Genomic DNA, 16,712 nt, shown 5'->3' with positions numbered 1-16,712 from the left:
TTCTCGTCACGTATCATTTTTTTTGGCTAAGTACCTTATCACCTCGTCTGCTCCTAAGTGGCCGATGACTCAGAGGCTGAAGTGGAGCTCCCTAGCGTAGCGCAACCCAGTTGCTCCCTGCAAGAGGTGATCCGACTACCAGCAACAACGAGAACTGAACCGGCTACTTCCTGCTAGAGATGATCTGCTCATCTTTGTAGATGGTGGGAACTAAGACCTGCATGAACTGAATCAGAGAACCCGAGGGCGTTTACCCAACGAGGTCACTCCGATGGCTAAGTCAGCACTTACCCAACGAGGTCACTCCGATGGCTAAGTCATCTCCTCCTCGCACCTGGGGGGTGAGGCCTTTATATACTGAAGTCCCCGTGGGTTTGGTGGAGCAGCTCCTAGATTCTCACTGTGATGGGACCTGCTTTCATGTTAGGTGGGCATAAAGCCACCAACCGGTAAGGTTGCCCATTTCCACCTAAATCGGGGAGTGGGTGAGCTAATATAGCCATTACAAGTCGCAATCCCATGAAATGCGGGGTACGGTGGTGAGCTCCTCGTGGTTGTCATGAGGTGGTCGGTCTGACTATGAGGCAAGCTGCCCGTAAGTGGTGAGCTGCCTGTGCAGTGCCGAGTTGTCTAAGTTGCCAGGCTACATGATGGTGAGCTGCCTGTAAGTGGCGAGCTGCCTATGTAGTGCCGAGTTGTTTAAGTTGCCAGGCTACATGACGGTGAGCTTCCTGTGGCGAACTGCCTGTAAGGTGCCAGGTTACATGATGGTGAGCTGCTTGAGGCGATTTGCCTGTAAGTGGCGAGCTGCCTATAAGCGGCGAGCTACCTATTTGTCACGAGGTGCCCGGTGTCATAATGTCAATGGAGGGCGAAATCTGCCCTCATCAAGGACTGCTAACGAGATGATAACAACTTGCTATCAAATTAGTGGTTCTACAACTTACTATCAAGTTAGTTGTTCTATAGTTAATAAAAGGATAAGAAAAATAAATTTCAATTACTGGTGTGTGCCTTAGCAGCTAGAGAGAGAGAACTATCCACTAACAAGTAGCAGAGAAATATGAACTAATTATCAAAATAAATAGAACTAACTATAAAGTGTAAATGCTATTAAAATGTAAATAAATAATAAATGTAAACAACAATAACAATAGTCAATATTAATTTTCATCGCTTGGTGGTCATTCGGTCATACCTTCCAACACTGCCACCAAACACTGAATGTAGCTTTGAATTTTTTCAAACCGTGAGCTACCTCAGAGCGTGTTCAGAGGTAGCAAACGAAATATTTTTTTCTATATTGTCCCTTTAAAAAAATCAAAATTGCCTTTGTGTTGTTTATACCAAACCTTAAAACCCATTTTGTCTTTCTACCATTGTTCTTCTACTATCGAATGCAAAAGGCTAAAGGTGTAAATCAAGTCATGCCAGGTCAACACATGACTTTGTGAGCCACTCATTCTTTAGTGGGCCATTCTAGCACGACCCAATTTTTCATGTCATGGGCCATTCTAGCATGACCCAATTTCTCATGTCATGGGCCATTCTAGCATGACCCAATTTCTCATGTCATGCCATGCCAGCATGGACCTGAAAATCCAAGCCCGATACGACTCGATTTATAGCTTTACAATCGACGAACTTCATCAAAGTCAAGCTTGAAAAAAAGTAGAGGTGGGTTATCACTATTATTTTGTAAATCTCTTATATTTTTTACTTTTTTATTATGTTTATATTTATTTTTATTGTCTTACATTTTTTATAGTTTTTAATATTTACAAATCTATTTCGTATATTTTATTTTCATTTTATATTATTCCTAATAATATTATATGAATTCTATATATTTTTATTTTTTTATTACCAATATTATTGTCGTTTTTACATTTTTATTAAAGTTATATTAATTTTCACTAATTTACCATTTTCTTGCATTTTTATTTTATATGGTTTTTACTACTTATTATTTTTTTGATAATTTTTACTATTATATTAATAATTTTTACTATATTATCTTTTTGTACATTGTTTGATTATTTATCAATCTCTTTTAAATAATTCTTACTATTTTTATATTATATGTTTTTTATAATTAAATAATTTATATTATATATGTAGTTTTTATTACCATTATTGTTTTATTTTTCTACATTTGGTTATACTTATAATAATTTTTACTATTTTGTCATTTCTTATATTATTTTTTATTTTTATTGATATTATTTATTGATTTTTATCATTTTTAATATTTTGTATTATTTTTGTAATATTATTATAATATCCTAATTCTTTTCATTTACTTTTATTTAAATAATGACTTTAAGGGGTAAATTTGTAAAATGTAAATTTCTTAGACGTCACAACATTCAATTTACTAAACAACCCTACTATATTCAGATGTTTGTAAAAGTAGAAAAGAAAATTTTCCTCTAAATCCTTTTAGAGCTTTTTTGGAGGTTTTATGCTTTTGACTTCAGACTTCAGATTTACCAAACACCACCTTAGTAATGTTAGTGCAGTTAGTAGGGTTAGTAAAGTTAAAGCTCAAATTGCAATAGTTGTTCTTGTATCTTGTGGATTAAGAAACAAATCTACAAGATTTCAATGTTTCAGGTATTGTGGTACAGAGAAAGTTAGCACAAATAAAAATGAACTCCAAACTTGAGAACAAAAGAAACAAAACACAAGAGGCACACAAAAATTTCTATAAAAGTTTGTCCAACCCTACCTATGTTCTCCACCTCAGACCACCACTGAGGATATTCCACTAATCAATTAGACTTCTCGTGTGTCAACACCTAATTTTTGCTAGATCCCTTTTACCTTCTTTTAAGACACCAAAGTTTGAAAATATAACCAAATTAACCTGAGACTTATTAAAACCCAAAACCTCATCTAGTGTTTTAAACATCCATCTAAACTACACAAATAAACTTAAAATTAATAAGAACATTGAGATCAACATTTAAGCTTTAGTACCCCTATCAGACATAATTCCTAAAAGTAGGAAACTATAACTTAGTTAATGTTGAATCTCATGACTAAACTCCAAAGATCCATTGTTTATCACATCAACTTTCTCCCTATCAGTCCCGATCTATGCAATGTTCAAACATTGACTCCACAAAATCAAATTTGGCACATCCATTGCCTCAAGGATACTAAGATATAATTAATCCCCCCCCCCCAATTTTCACATCGAATCTATAACGATCAACCATAAAAATGGCAAGACTCTATTTTAACGGCCTTGGATGAATAAAACTAGACAACTAAGCTCAATAAATTCTTTCTTAGATTTGAACCTTCCACTCGATTCCTCATTTTAATCTATTTCCACATGCCAAATTTCAACTTAAAATCCCCTTATTTAATCGTCCAATCAACAAATGTTCCAATTTGATGTTTATGATTAAGTTACACAAGAAATCATAAACCCAAGAAACCAAACCCCTCTCACCAACCCTAGAATCCTCAAAATAACTCACCCATCCAATGTCAATCTTAAGTTCCTTCATTACCTTGTAAAACAATCAAGGTTCTATTTCAAGTCTTCTAACTAGTTGATAAGCCATAAGTTAAAACCTTAATCTAAACCAAATCTTTTAACCCACACCTTTGATCAAAGATTTGTCTCATTCATCAAATTTACAACATTTAGAGAATGCTTATCTATCAAATTTCATCCCAAGATTCCCTCATTTAACATACCCTCAAGCCAAGATTCTATTTTAACAAATCGCATTGATTAGATCTTATTATCCATAGATCTTCATCATTCAAACCTCATTCGACCAATTAGACCTCACCTCCATATCTAAAGACCCAAAAAACCCCAGTACATTGAGTTTCATAACCTAATTCTTTTATTTGACCACTAAACAAACAATATTCCATTTTAAGCCTTTTCATTAGTTGATGGTCCATAAGCTAAAACTTTAATCTAAATCAAAATTTTCAATCCAAACCTATGACCAACAATCTATCTCATATACCATGTTCAAGACACTCAAAAATACCTATCCACCAAATTTTATCCCAAGGTCCCCTCATTTGAGCCACTATCAAGCTAAGATTTCGTTTCAACAAATATTATTAATAAGAGCTTATTAGCCATAAATCTCCATCATCCAACACACTATCAATCACTTTACAAAGTCCACCTAGGCGCTCAACCACGCTAAGGAAGTTTCTTTTTACAAAGTCCCCATGGACATTAATCCATGCTGAGAAAGTTTTATTCAACACAAATAGTTTTTTAGAACGCATATTTCATTAAGCAAATTATGATCATTTTACAAAGACCCCCTGAGCACTCAGTCACACAGAGAAGTTTCATTATCGATCATTTTGCCAAATCCCCTAGGCACTCAGCCACACTGAGAAAGTTTCACTTTACAAAGTCCCCTTAGGCACTTAGCCACATCGAGAAAGTTTCATTTTACAAAGTCCCCTAGGCACTTAGCTACACTAAAAGTTTTATTCAGTACGTATAGATAGTTTTTTACCACGGATAATTTTATTCAATGCAGATTTAATCCAACATATTGTTGATCATTTTACAAACTTCCCTTGGCACTCAACTTTGCTGAGAAAGTTTCTTTTTACAAAGTCTTCATGGAAACTCACCAAGCTGAGAAAGTTTTACTTAGCAAAGATATGTTTTTTTCTACCATAGATAGTTTTGTTCAACACAGATAATTTTTACCATAAATAGTTTTGTTCAGCATAGATTTAGTTTAGCATATTATCAATCATTTTACAAAGTCCCCTTAGGCACTCAACTACACTAAGAAAGCTTTTTTCAAAACAAATAGTTTTATTCAACATATAATCGATCACTTTACAAAGTCCCTTTAGGCACACAACCACATTGAGAAACTTTCTTTTTACAAAATCCATATGGGTATTCAGCCTTGCTAAGAAAGTTTTTTTATTCAACATAGATAATTTTATTTTGTACATTTTTATTCAACACATTATCAATCATTTTACAAAGTTCCCCAGGACACTCAACCATGTTAAGAAAGTTTTATTCAACATAGTACCGATCATTTTACAAAGTCCCCCTGGGCACTTAGCCATGTTAAGAAAGTTTTATGCAATACAGATAGTTTTTTCAACATAAATAGTTTTGTTCAACACAAATAAATCTCCATCACAACACTTCTCCTAATATCTCCAAACCATGCCATCACCTTTCTAAACCTCCTGATCATTCTCCCATCAAATTTCAGACCTAAAATCCTCATTTTCTCCATTCTACAGAAAAGATCACGATTTAATCACTTTCATCACCCGCTAATCCCAAAGTCATAGATCACAATCAAGACACCTCCCCCAAGATATGAAACCTTGCAATCACCTTTGTAGAGCTTCCGATCAACCTCTCATCAAATTTTAGACCCAAAATCTCCATCTTACCATACGATTAGAAAAGATTCCAATTTAACCACTCTCATTACCCACTACTCTAAAAATCATAAATCTCTATTAAGTCACTTCCTCCAAGACCTTCAAACCATGACATCACCTTTTTAAACCTCACAATTGGTGATCCACCAAATGTTAGGCACAAAATCCCCATTTATCTCATCTTATAAAAAGATTCCAAATCATGCATTCTCATTGGCTACAACTTCCTAATTCAAGATCTCCACCATGGTACACCTCCTAATACCCTCAAACCTTACCATTACCTTCCCAAAACCTCTCAATCGACCTCCCGTCAAATATTAAAAAATATCTATTTTACCCCTTATATTAAAAATTCTAAGTCAAGCACGCTCATTAGTTATTGCTTTCTAAAATCAAGATCTTCATAACAATACATCTCTCAAGACTCCAAAGCCCTACAAAAACCTTCCTAAAACTTCTGATCGACCATCCACAAAATTTTAGACTAAAAAATACATATTTTACTCATTTTATAAAAAGATTCCAAATCAAACCCTCTTATTGGCCGTAATTATACAAATTCAAGATCTGCATCGCGATACACCTCCTAAGACATTCAAACTCTACACATGCCTTCCTAAACTTCTAATCAATCACCTATCAAATTTTAGACCAAAAAATACCCGTTTCATCTCTCATACACAAATATTCTAAATCGACTATTCTCATTGGTCGTCACTCTCATAATTCAAAATCTTCATTGCGACACACCAACTAGGACATCCAAACCATAAAATCACCTTCCTAAAACACCTAATCGACCACCTATCAAATTTGAGCCCTTAAAATACCCATTTTACCCTTTATATAAAGAGATTCCAAATTGAACTCTTTTATTGACCATAATTATCCAAATTGAAGATCTATATCATAGCACACCCCCAAGATCCCAAGGCCCTAAACATCTCGATTGGTCCAAATTATCCAAATTGAAGATCACCTTTCTAAACATCTCGATTGATCATCTACCAATGTTTAGACTCAAAATACTGATTTTACCATTTCACCAAAAAAGATTCCAACCTGTCTTTCTTAATGGTGAATTGGGAAAAGTTATTTAGATGAACGTAACCTGTCTTTCTTAATGGTGACTCAAAATACTCGTGTTGGTAGCTCACTTTAACTATGATTTATTTTAGATGAACGTAAAAATTGTCTTTTTTAATGGTGACTTGGGAGAAGTTATTTACATGTAACAACTTGAAGGTTTTATCATAAAAGAAGAAGAATAAAAAGGTGCAGATTAACAAAAAAAGGCCTATTTAAGGACTTAAACAAGCTTTATAGTAGTGGCACATTAAATTCCATATTATTGTCATGGGATTCAGATTAAAAAAAAAACATCTCTAATAATTGCATTTATGTGAAAGTTAGTAAAAACAAGGTCATGTTTTTGATACTATATGTTGATAATATTCTCTTAGTAAGAAATGATCAGGCAATGTTGTAAAAAAACAAGCAATTTCTATCAAGTTGGTTTGATATGAAAGATCTTGGCAATGCATCTTATGTTGTGGGAATTGAAATATATAAGAACAAGAAATTGAGACTTCTAGGGCTTTCATAGGAGGCATACATAAAAATGGTGAAGAAATTTGACATAGACTCATGCTCTCTTGAGGAGTCTCCAATTGTTAAAGACACTTTGAGTCTTAATCAATATGCTAAAAATGATCTAGAATAGGAAATAATGAAGAAAATTCCTTATGTGTTTGTAATTGGGAGTCTGATGTATGCCATGATATGTGCATGATAGACATGACTTTTGTAGTGGAAAGTTTAGGGAGACATCAAAGCAATCCAAGATGGGCACATTGGAAAATGGCTAATGCTGCATTTGGCATTCCTTATTTTAAGGACTTATCTCCTTTTTTTCCATTAAAATGCCCCTATGAACACTGGATTTTTAACTACAAAAAGGAGACAAGCCCTTAAAATAAGGAATACCAAATGCTACCTAAGAAGGTAATGGGATACCTTAAGTAAATTAAGCATTATACACTTGTATATAGCCAAGTGAGAAGGAAAAGAAGAAAACACCTTGCCTACAAATGTTCTTGAATCATGAAAATGGTAAGGAAAAGAAGAAAACAGGTTATGGGATAAGACCAAACAGCTTGATTGTGAGTTTTCGTGTTAAAATGGAAAGGAAAAACCAAAAAATTGAAGTAGTATGCATACTTACCAGCGATGACCAAATGATGGGGAATTGTAGCGGTGGGGGGGCTTGGTGGTGAAGAAGAAAACAGGTTTATGAAGGAATTGCACTAAATGAATCAGTGCACGAGAAGCACCATAACATTCCTCTATATTACACATTAGCAAACGCATGGGATAGACATCGGATCCACGTCATCGAGCTGTTGGCAACGGTGGCCCGATTCATGAAATGTCAAAATTGATGTTTCCTATATCGAGTGAATTTCAATTTACGAGATGACTCCATTTTTTACCATATTTTAATTATAAACTCTTGAACCAAAAATTCATTTTACACAAAAAAAAATGGCCACATTGAGCCGGCTCCAATGTGGCACTGTTTTTTTGAAAAATGGCTTCGAAACCAAAGTTTGAGCAATTGTCATCAACTACACAAGAAATACATAAGGGGTTTTCATTGGGTTCAGAATATACCTTTCCAACATCATAGTTTACCCTAGAAGAATGTGAATTTCCTTTTGGGTTCCTCAAAATAATAATAATAATAATAATAATAATAATTAATAACTTACCCTTCAAAATTTCAATCGACAAAAATAGTGGATGAAATGGGGCTAATAGCAAGATTGACTTTATTTGGAGAGAATATTTAGAGACAAAGATCTAGACAACTCTGGTTGAACTTGGCAAATAAAAATACAAATTATTTCCATAAAAGTACAATGTGTCGGTAGAGGAGAAATGAAACTCAAGACATTAAAGACTATCAAGGATTTTGGGTGTCAGAACATAAAGACATCGTAGGAATCTTTATTACATATTTTTCGAACCTCTTTACCCATCAAACTTCTGCTCATTTGACCTTTATTAACAATATTTTTACCCCTATCATCATAGAGGAAGACAATAGGATGTTGACTGTCATTCCTTATGAGGAAGAAACCAAATCAGCTTTATTTAGTATAGGCAATCTCAAATCACCAAGATCAAATGGTATGCCTCCTCTAGTTTTTAAAGAATACTGGGATCTGATGGGTACTACAATCATAGATTTTGCCAAGGAATTTTTCCAAAATAAGAAGCTGTTGAAACGTCTCAATCATACTTTTATCTATCATATTGCTAAAAAAGAAAATTATTCTAAAGTTCAGGATTATCGTCCAATCAGTCTTTGTAAATGTATTGTATAAAATTATTTCAAAGATTATAGCTAATAGATTTTGTACTGTTCTAGATAAATGCATTTCCCCTAATCAATCAGCTTTTATTCCAGGACGACAAATGGTAGATAATACCATTATTGCCCATGAAATGTTTCATTATCTAAAATATTATAAAAGAGGTAAAGGCTATGTGACTATTAAATTGAACATGGCAAAATCCTACGATCGACTGGAGTGATCTTTTCTCCTTGAAGTTTTAAAAGCTCTAGGGTTTGCCCAGGATTTCTGTCAAATCATTCTAGAATGCATTTCTTCTGTATCCTATTATATTTTCATTAATGGTACTATAGAGGGTAAACTTCACCCACTAGAGGCCTTAGACAAGGGACCCTTTATCCCCTTATCTTTTTATTTTGGCCATGGAATGCTTGACACGAACGATTACTAGAGCTAAAAATGACAACCAACTCTAGGGTTTACAAATAGCTTCTAGAGCCCCTATTATTTCTCATTTACTCTTTGCGGATGATATTCTATTATTTTTAAGGAGCCACCAAGATGAACTGGACAACCTTAAAATCATTCTTCATCACTTTCAAAATGTTTCAGGGCAACTAATTAATTTGGAGAAATCAAGCATTTATTTTAGTAAAAATACCCATCCTAGACATCAAAGAATGATAGGGAGACAACTTCAAATGAAAACCCTCCCTGGAAATTCTAGATTTTTAGGTCTCCCTTTGAATTGGGGAGGAAATAAACATTCACAGCTTTCCCTCATTTTGGATACTCTCAAGAACAAACTTAATAATTGGAAAGCTTCTGCTATCAGTCAAGTAGGTAAAAGGATTCTCATTCAATTTGTTCTTCAATCTTTTCCCACTCATACCATGTTGTAGCCCAATTGCCCCAAATCAAATAATAATCCTCATCCATATCACTGGTGTTCTTAGAATAAACTATCTCTTCCTAAATCTTCTTAAGAAACTTGCATGGAGATATCTTAATGAACAACATAAATGGTGGGCCCAATTATAGAAATCTAAATACCTCACAAATAATGTAATTTTCCCTTACTCCATTCCCCGGTCAAGTTCTTTTTTTTTGGAAATCTACTACGCCAAAAGTTCAAAATCTTCTTCAGGAGGTTGGTTTTTTAGTCTTGGATTCTTCTATTGATAAAATTATCCAATTTCCTTGGATTCAAAATGATGATAAGTTTCAAATGCTTAACCGTCCCATTCCTGCTCATTTGCTAAATCTCACCTTAACAAATCTCATCAGTAATGGTCTTTGGAATATACCTGTAATCCACACTTTTTTTTATAGCATCCAAACGTCTTAGATCCTTAAAACTCTTATCCTCTCATCAAATACTTCAGTCTCTTGGATCTGGACCAAACACTCCTCAGGAAAGTTTATATCTTCAGTTGCTTACAAAGATTTACTTCAAAACTACACTCCACAATTATCTGATCAGCTTAAATTTTGTATTAAATGGATCTAGAGCCTTCCTTGTCCTCCCCATTATCAACTTTTTTTTCTGGCGTATTATTCATGGTTATATCCGAGTGAAGGAGAAAATTCTCTTTAGAAGCCAAGACCAAAGTTGTGTATTTTGTCAAAATCATCCAGAATATTTGAATCATTTGTTTCTTGAACGTTCCTTTAGAAAATCCATTTTATTTGCATCTCCCTAGAATATAAACTTAAATAGCATAGCTCATTCTACATGAATTAATTGTATTGTTGAACTTGATCATAAGATTTCAGATAGATCTATGTTTAGGAAAATTCTTATCTGGTATGTCATTGCTTTATACTACATTTGGTTTACGCGCAATGAAAAATTTTTTAAGGATCAACTATTTCCAATGTTTTGATCAAACGAAAAATTAATACTATCTTTAACGGTATCTTGAATTCTCAAACTAATCCAAATCCAACTCAAGAATTACCTCCACAACTCTGCTTACATATAAAATTATCTACTGACTACCTCATATTCATTGATGTAGGGAAAACCAATCATACTTTGTTTACTTATGGTGTTATCACACTAAATACCCAGTTGGAATGTCTTCAAGTTACAGGAGGTAGAAAGCGTTTTAATATCAGTGGAGGAAGCTGAGCTTTTTGCTATATTTCAAGGAATTTCTCATGCACGCCAATTGGAGAAGTCCAATATTTTGATAAGATCAGATTCTCGATCAGTTGTTCATGCACTCCAAAATAGAACTTCTTTACACTTGTCGACCTTGGGACTTTTAACGACAACAAAATATCTTTTTTCTTCTTTTCATTCTATTTAGTTTTAGCTATTAATAGGAGGTATAATCTTAGTTTCCTCCCTCTATATCCTCAATGCAAAACTTAGTATTTTGCTCCTTTTGTTAATACAATGCTTTTATCTTTCAAAAAAAAATCAATATAATACATTGGATATGGGGCGTATTGTATCAGTATCGAATTAGGGCGATACAGGATACATTATGAATTGAAGTGTATCCTATAAATCATGCCGATACGAGTGCATATTGGTCGATAAGCACCAATACCGACTGATACGCAACGTCTTCGATTAAAAAAATACAAACACTACTAATAATGTGATTTGAACCCAGAAAACCCTGCGTGTGGCATCGAAAGCCTTAAACTCTCCACCAAACCACTTGGCCATGCCATACATTGTGATATTTAACAAAATAACACAATTTTTATTAATGCCTATCCAAATAAATAATCAATATTTGAGTTTAACAACCCTAATTACAAATTAAAATAAATAATATTTAAAATTAGTATTTTATAAATAAATGGAATAAACAATCTGTCAATTCTATATTTACATCAAAAGGAGTACCAAAAAATATATTTACATCAAAAGATGAATCTAATCTCAAGAAATTTATACAAATAAAATATTAATAGTAGAATAATTTACCTTACTAATTAAAATTTATAAACTTTCACATGTAATATATCTTAAAAATTTTATATATTTTTATAATTATTAATTAATATTTTAATTTACATTAAATGACAACATATTTATTATTTACAAAAAAATAAAAATCTGTTTGCAAAATATTCAAGAATATAATATTAAATTGAATTTATCAAATCCACTAACTTACATTTATATAAAAATTTGATTTTTAATTTCAAAAAACAATTATACAAATAAAAATTTTAATAGTTAAATAATTATTTTAATAATTAAAAATTATGAATTTGCATATGATATATATCTTTAAAATTTTAACCAATTTTATATATTTTAAGTTAAAATTATATATTTTTATAAATTATTAAATGACAATTAAATTTATATTTTAGAATTTAATATTTGGTTAACTTTTTATGTTAATGTTAAAATGTAAAAATAATAAAATAGAAAATAATTGATATAATAATTAGGATAAATATAATAAGTCCATCTTGGACTCTTAATTAATGCATTGTATGATATTTGTGCATTCTGCTATTAATTATAATATATTTTTATATACATCATTAAATATATTTCTTATAGATTTATACATTATTTATAGCTGTTTGACCTTACATTTAGTGTTATTAATATATTTATGAAATTTGCATGTGTTTCCTTAGTGTATCTGTATCCATATCCGTATCCAAGTCGTTTGATACGATATTCGATTCCGATACTTTAATCCTTGGGTGAAATAATTGAAAGTTTATATGATTTTAGAAAGATGAGAGAATGTTTTAAGTGGTGCTTGGAAAGTTTTTCCATGTGGTGTTCGAGGTTTTAGTAAGCTTGGAAGACCGAAAATCAATGTTTTCAAAACCAGATTAGACCAGACATTCAGATTGAAAAAATCGGGAATCTGTCACCTGATCGGTTCCATTTAACACCAAAACCACTTTTTTGGCAAAAAAAAAGTAACTGTTGATTTGGTCAGCGAATTGCTGACTTGGGCAGTCGAACCATCGAACTGTTCGACCCGGTAATGGTTTTTGGCCGTTTGTTGTGTTTTTAATTTTTTTCAATTTTTTTGTTTGAACAGGTCATCCATTCAGACTGGACGGTCAGACTGTTCGACCCACGAACTGGAACCAAAAATGGTTCCCTGTCCAGCTTGGTTTTAAAAACCTTGTCAAAAATCGATCTTTTTCCATTTCTAACTAAAAACGCTGGTAAGTACCAAAAGACCCATGTATGGAAACACCCAAAAGGACTAAAAATTCCAAAATTCAGAAAGCATCAAATGAAGTCTTCTGATCTTTCCATGTCATAAATAGCCTTTAAACATGTTCTTAAAGGCCCGATAGATCGAGCCACTTGCCAAAGAGTCTTTCCATCTGGGCTGTTGGAAGATCTTTCTAAAAATTAAATTTACAATTTACTGGAAGGAGACCCATGCAATGCATGGGCTGGTGTTAGAAAAAGATGCCCATGTTCTTTCGTTCAGTGTCTTAACTGAATTGGTTATGAATGAGCTTAAATAACCGCACCCCTATATTTAATTATCTACATTTAACCATTCAAAAAGACAAAATTTTTATGAGTCTGACATAAATAACTGCGATTTAAAATAAACTAGAAGAGATGCCCATGTCATGCAAGCTGGTGTTATAAAAATGCCCACGTTACGTTTTGATTGGGGTGAACTTAAATAGTTTCATATTTAATTTTTTATTTTTAAAAATTGAAAAAAAAAATCATAAAATTCTAAAATGATTGAAGTATAATATAAAAAATTAATTAATGTGATGTGAACAACTGCATTTTAGAATATAATATAGATATAAAGATATAAAAAAGCCTCAAGGGAGATTTAAGTACTATTTTGAATTCTTCACATGTTATACAAAAATAATGTTTTTTTCCAATCATACCTTCTCCATTTGATCGATTGTCCAAATAAATTAAAATTTAAAATAAATCCTTGGCGGAGAAGCAATGTCACATGTCACGCGGTTAATTTTTTTTTCTGTTTTCATATAATGTTTCTTTATTTTCTTGTTTAGTACTTTGACCATTACTCTACATTTATATAAGTTTTATAATTGAATGAAATATGATATTTTGCCTCCAAAAAATGCTAAAATTTGTCTACACTTGTGGGTCAAAATATGGATCATTAATTGACCTGGATCAACTTAAGAATCTCATACGATGGGTTACTCCCGTTGTGTAAACCTTACTGAGTATGAGCATTTGGATCAAGGTTCTAAATATTGATATATCCAATACACCGGTAGGGGTGTATTGGTACTTTTTTTTTAACTTTTTTCAAATCCGGTTTAAGGTTCCTCCACCGCCTGAACCAGTCAAAACCCCAATACATCCTCTATAGGAGCATATCGGGATACTCCTGATACAAACTGATACGTGTCGATTTTGTGAACCTTAATTTAGATATTCTCAATAATTACCTGTTTGGGAGAGCGGAAGAGCAGTTAATGGTGAAAAATCAGGAGACCTCAAGCTGTCAACCAGTCATTTAAAGGGATTCTGCTCCAGCCTCTTTGAATAGTTATCAGCAATCCTTTAATTTAAAGCTGATTAAGCGCCTGTTTTGGAGGGATGAAATATAGTGGCCTCATGCTTTGTGTGTTTGATACACAGAAGTTAATGCATTCACCTAGCCCAGCCTAGCCGACGCAAACCTGATGGTCCAACACCCAACCAACAATATAACAATATCTCACAACGCATATCTCATGGCAGGTCTCACTTTTATGATTGTCAGGTCCCATTTTTATGATGGGCCCCAATTTTATAATAAGATGTGCAATGTCAGATCAATTCGGTGGGTGTTGAAACTTGTTTTGTTGGCCGGTGATCCCAATTCCTCTGGTTCTATCTATTTCAACAACATCTCAACTTTGTATTAATTTCGTATATGTAATCCAACCCTGCGACCAATTTTCTGTGGGTGAATGTCATTTTAAAGAAACATAAGTATTTTTAGCTATAGTACTTCTTTTATATTTATCAATTAGGGTAAATTGTTGAAATTGCTTAAAGTTGTTGAAACCTCCTCTAAAGTTTTAGAATGGCAATTATCGTTGCAAGTAGACTCCTTTCATTAGGTTGTCATTTTAAGGGCTCACAAAATTTGCTGATATTGGCCCTGTTTGACATGTATTTTCGCACGGTCTTTTAGCAGTTTACAAGCCGGGTAGACCGCACCGTGGTCTTTTTCCATTTGGTCCGTAACAAACCTATTCGCCAAAAGTCGATGCACCGAAAAGATGTGAGAAGCCCATTTTGGGCTGATTTCAAGAAGTTCCAAATAGAGACAGGAAGACACAGAAAGACGCATGAAAAGACTCACAGTAGCCAAACTAGCTTTGTGCTGCTCAAATCTTCATGCAAAAGCTCAATGCGTCTTTTGACTATACCAGAAGATCTTCCCAAAAAGATTTGCCAAACGGCCCTGTTATTAATTATATGTTTCAAAATGACAAAATTACTCTTAAAATTACATTTTTTGTGTTTCATTAGGAGACCCTAAAACATTGCATTTCTTCTGCTTTGGGAAGTTAGTAATTGTAAACTAACTATTTTCTTTTTTTTGTGTTTCATTCATTTCATTTATAAATCAACGTTCATGTTATTGGGGTAGCATACAAATTCAAGTTACACGACAAATATGAAAATGCCATCACCCAAGGGTTTTAAAAGAGATTGCAAGGGTTTGGGACTTCATTGCTATGAAAGGCAAGTTTAAAAAATAAATCAATTTTAGAAAAGATATGAGAAGGGTTCAGGGTAGCCATTGATATGAAGGGCAATTTAGAAAACAAACATTTTGGTAAAAAGTAACTGCATGGATATTTTGAACATTCTTGTGTCTCTGTTTGAAGATTCTAACAGAAGGGGTTTACTTGCAAGTGTTTCAAAATGTTCAGGGAATGTGGTTGCAATTCCGAAACTTCAGGGGAGGTATCACCAATGTCCTTTGTTTTGGTGGTATACATTTATATAAGTATTAATAAACATAAAATTATGGGTAAATTTCTGAAACCTCCCCTGAAGTTTATGATCATTGCTGAAACATCCCCTATAGTTTGATAATTACAATTACCTCCCTGAACTTTCTGTCACAATTACAAATAGACTCCCTTTGTTGGAATCCTCTAACAAGAGGCACAAAAATGTCCAAATACGCTAGTTTCTGCAAAAAAAAAAAAATACAAATTTTATAAACAAAAAAAATAAAGAATTTAAAGTTCCAGCTTTGCCTTTGAGCACTTGATATCGAGGACAAATTTGAAAAACAAATCAAATTCAGAAAAGAGATTGGAAGGGCTTGTGCTAGCGATCATATGAAAAAAAAAAATCGTTAATAAACATTTTGGTCAAAAGCAACTGCATGGGTATTTTGAACATTTTATATCTCTTTTTAGAGGATTCTAACAAAAGGGATCTAATTGCAACTATGTCAAAAAGCTCAGGGGAGGTGATTACAATTATCAAACTTCAGGGAAAATTTCAGTAACAACTAAAAACTCCAGGGAGGCTTAAGCAATTTATCCTAAAATTATTTTCAGTACTCCATGCATGCTTTAGGTGGTTTCTGAGATAATTTTTCTGCTATGTCGTTTCCCTGGTTTTCCAATTGCAAGTTTTTCAACTTAGACATCAAATCCAGCCAAAGAAGATGAAGAAGAATCCATTTTAAAATTTTAAGTATTCAACATTAAGAGCAAATAAAAACAAAAGAAAAAGGAGAGCGATTCATCACTTTTCAAAACAACTACTGTGTCAAAATATCTTCTTAAATCTCAGCCAATACCTTGTCGGTGAAGGTGTGCTCAGCTAACAAGTCAAATATGGATGATCAAGTTTCCCTGACCCTTGGGGTGTTCAAATCCTTTCAACACCAACCACACACAAATCTGACTAAGCTCCTTGTTCTTCACTCCATCTCACTTGCCTCTAATGTGCCC

Source organism: Nelumbo nucifera, chromosome 5 (assembly GCF_055504915.1).
Source record: "Nelumbo nucifera cultivar China Antique chromosome 5, China Antique-T2T, whole genome shotgun sequence".
NCBI classification, from domain to species: Eukaryota; Viridiplantae; Streptophyta; class Magnoliopsida; order Proteales; family Nelumbonaceae; genus Nelumbo; species Nelumbo nucifera.
Note: the sequence above shows the minus strand (reverse complement) of the source record.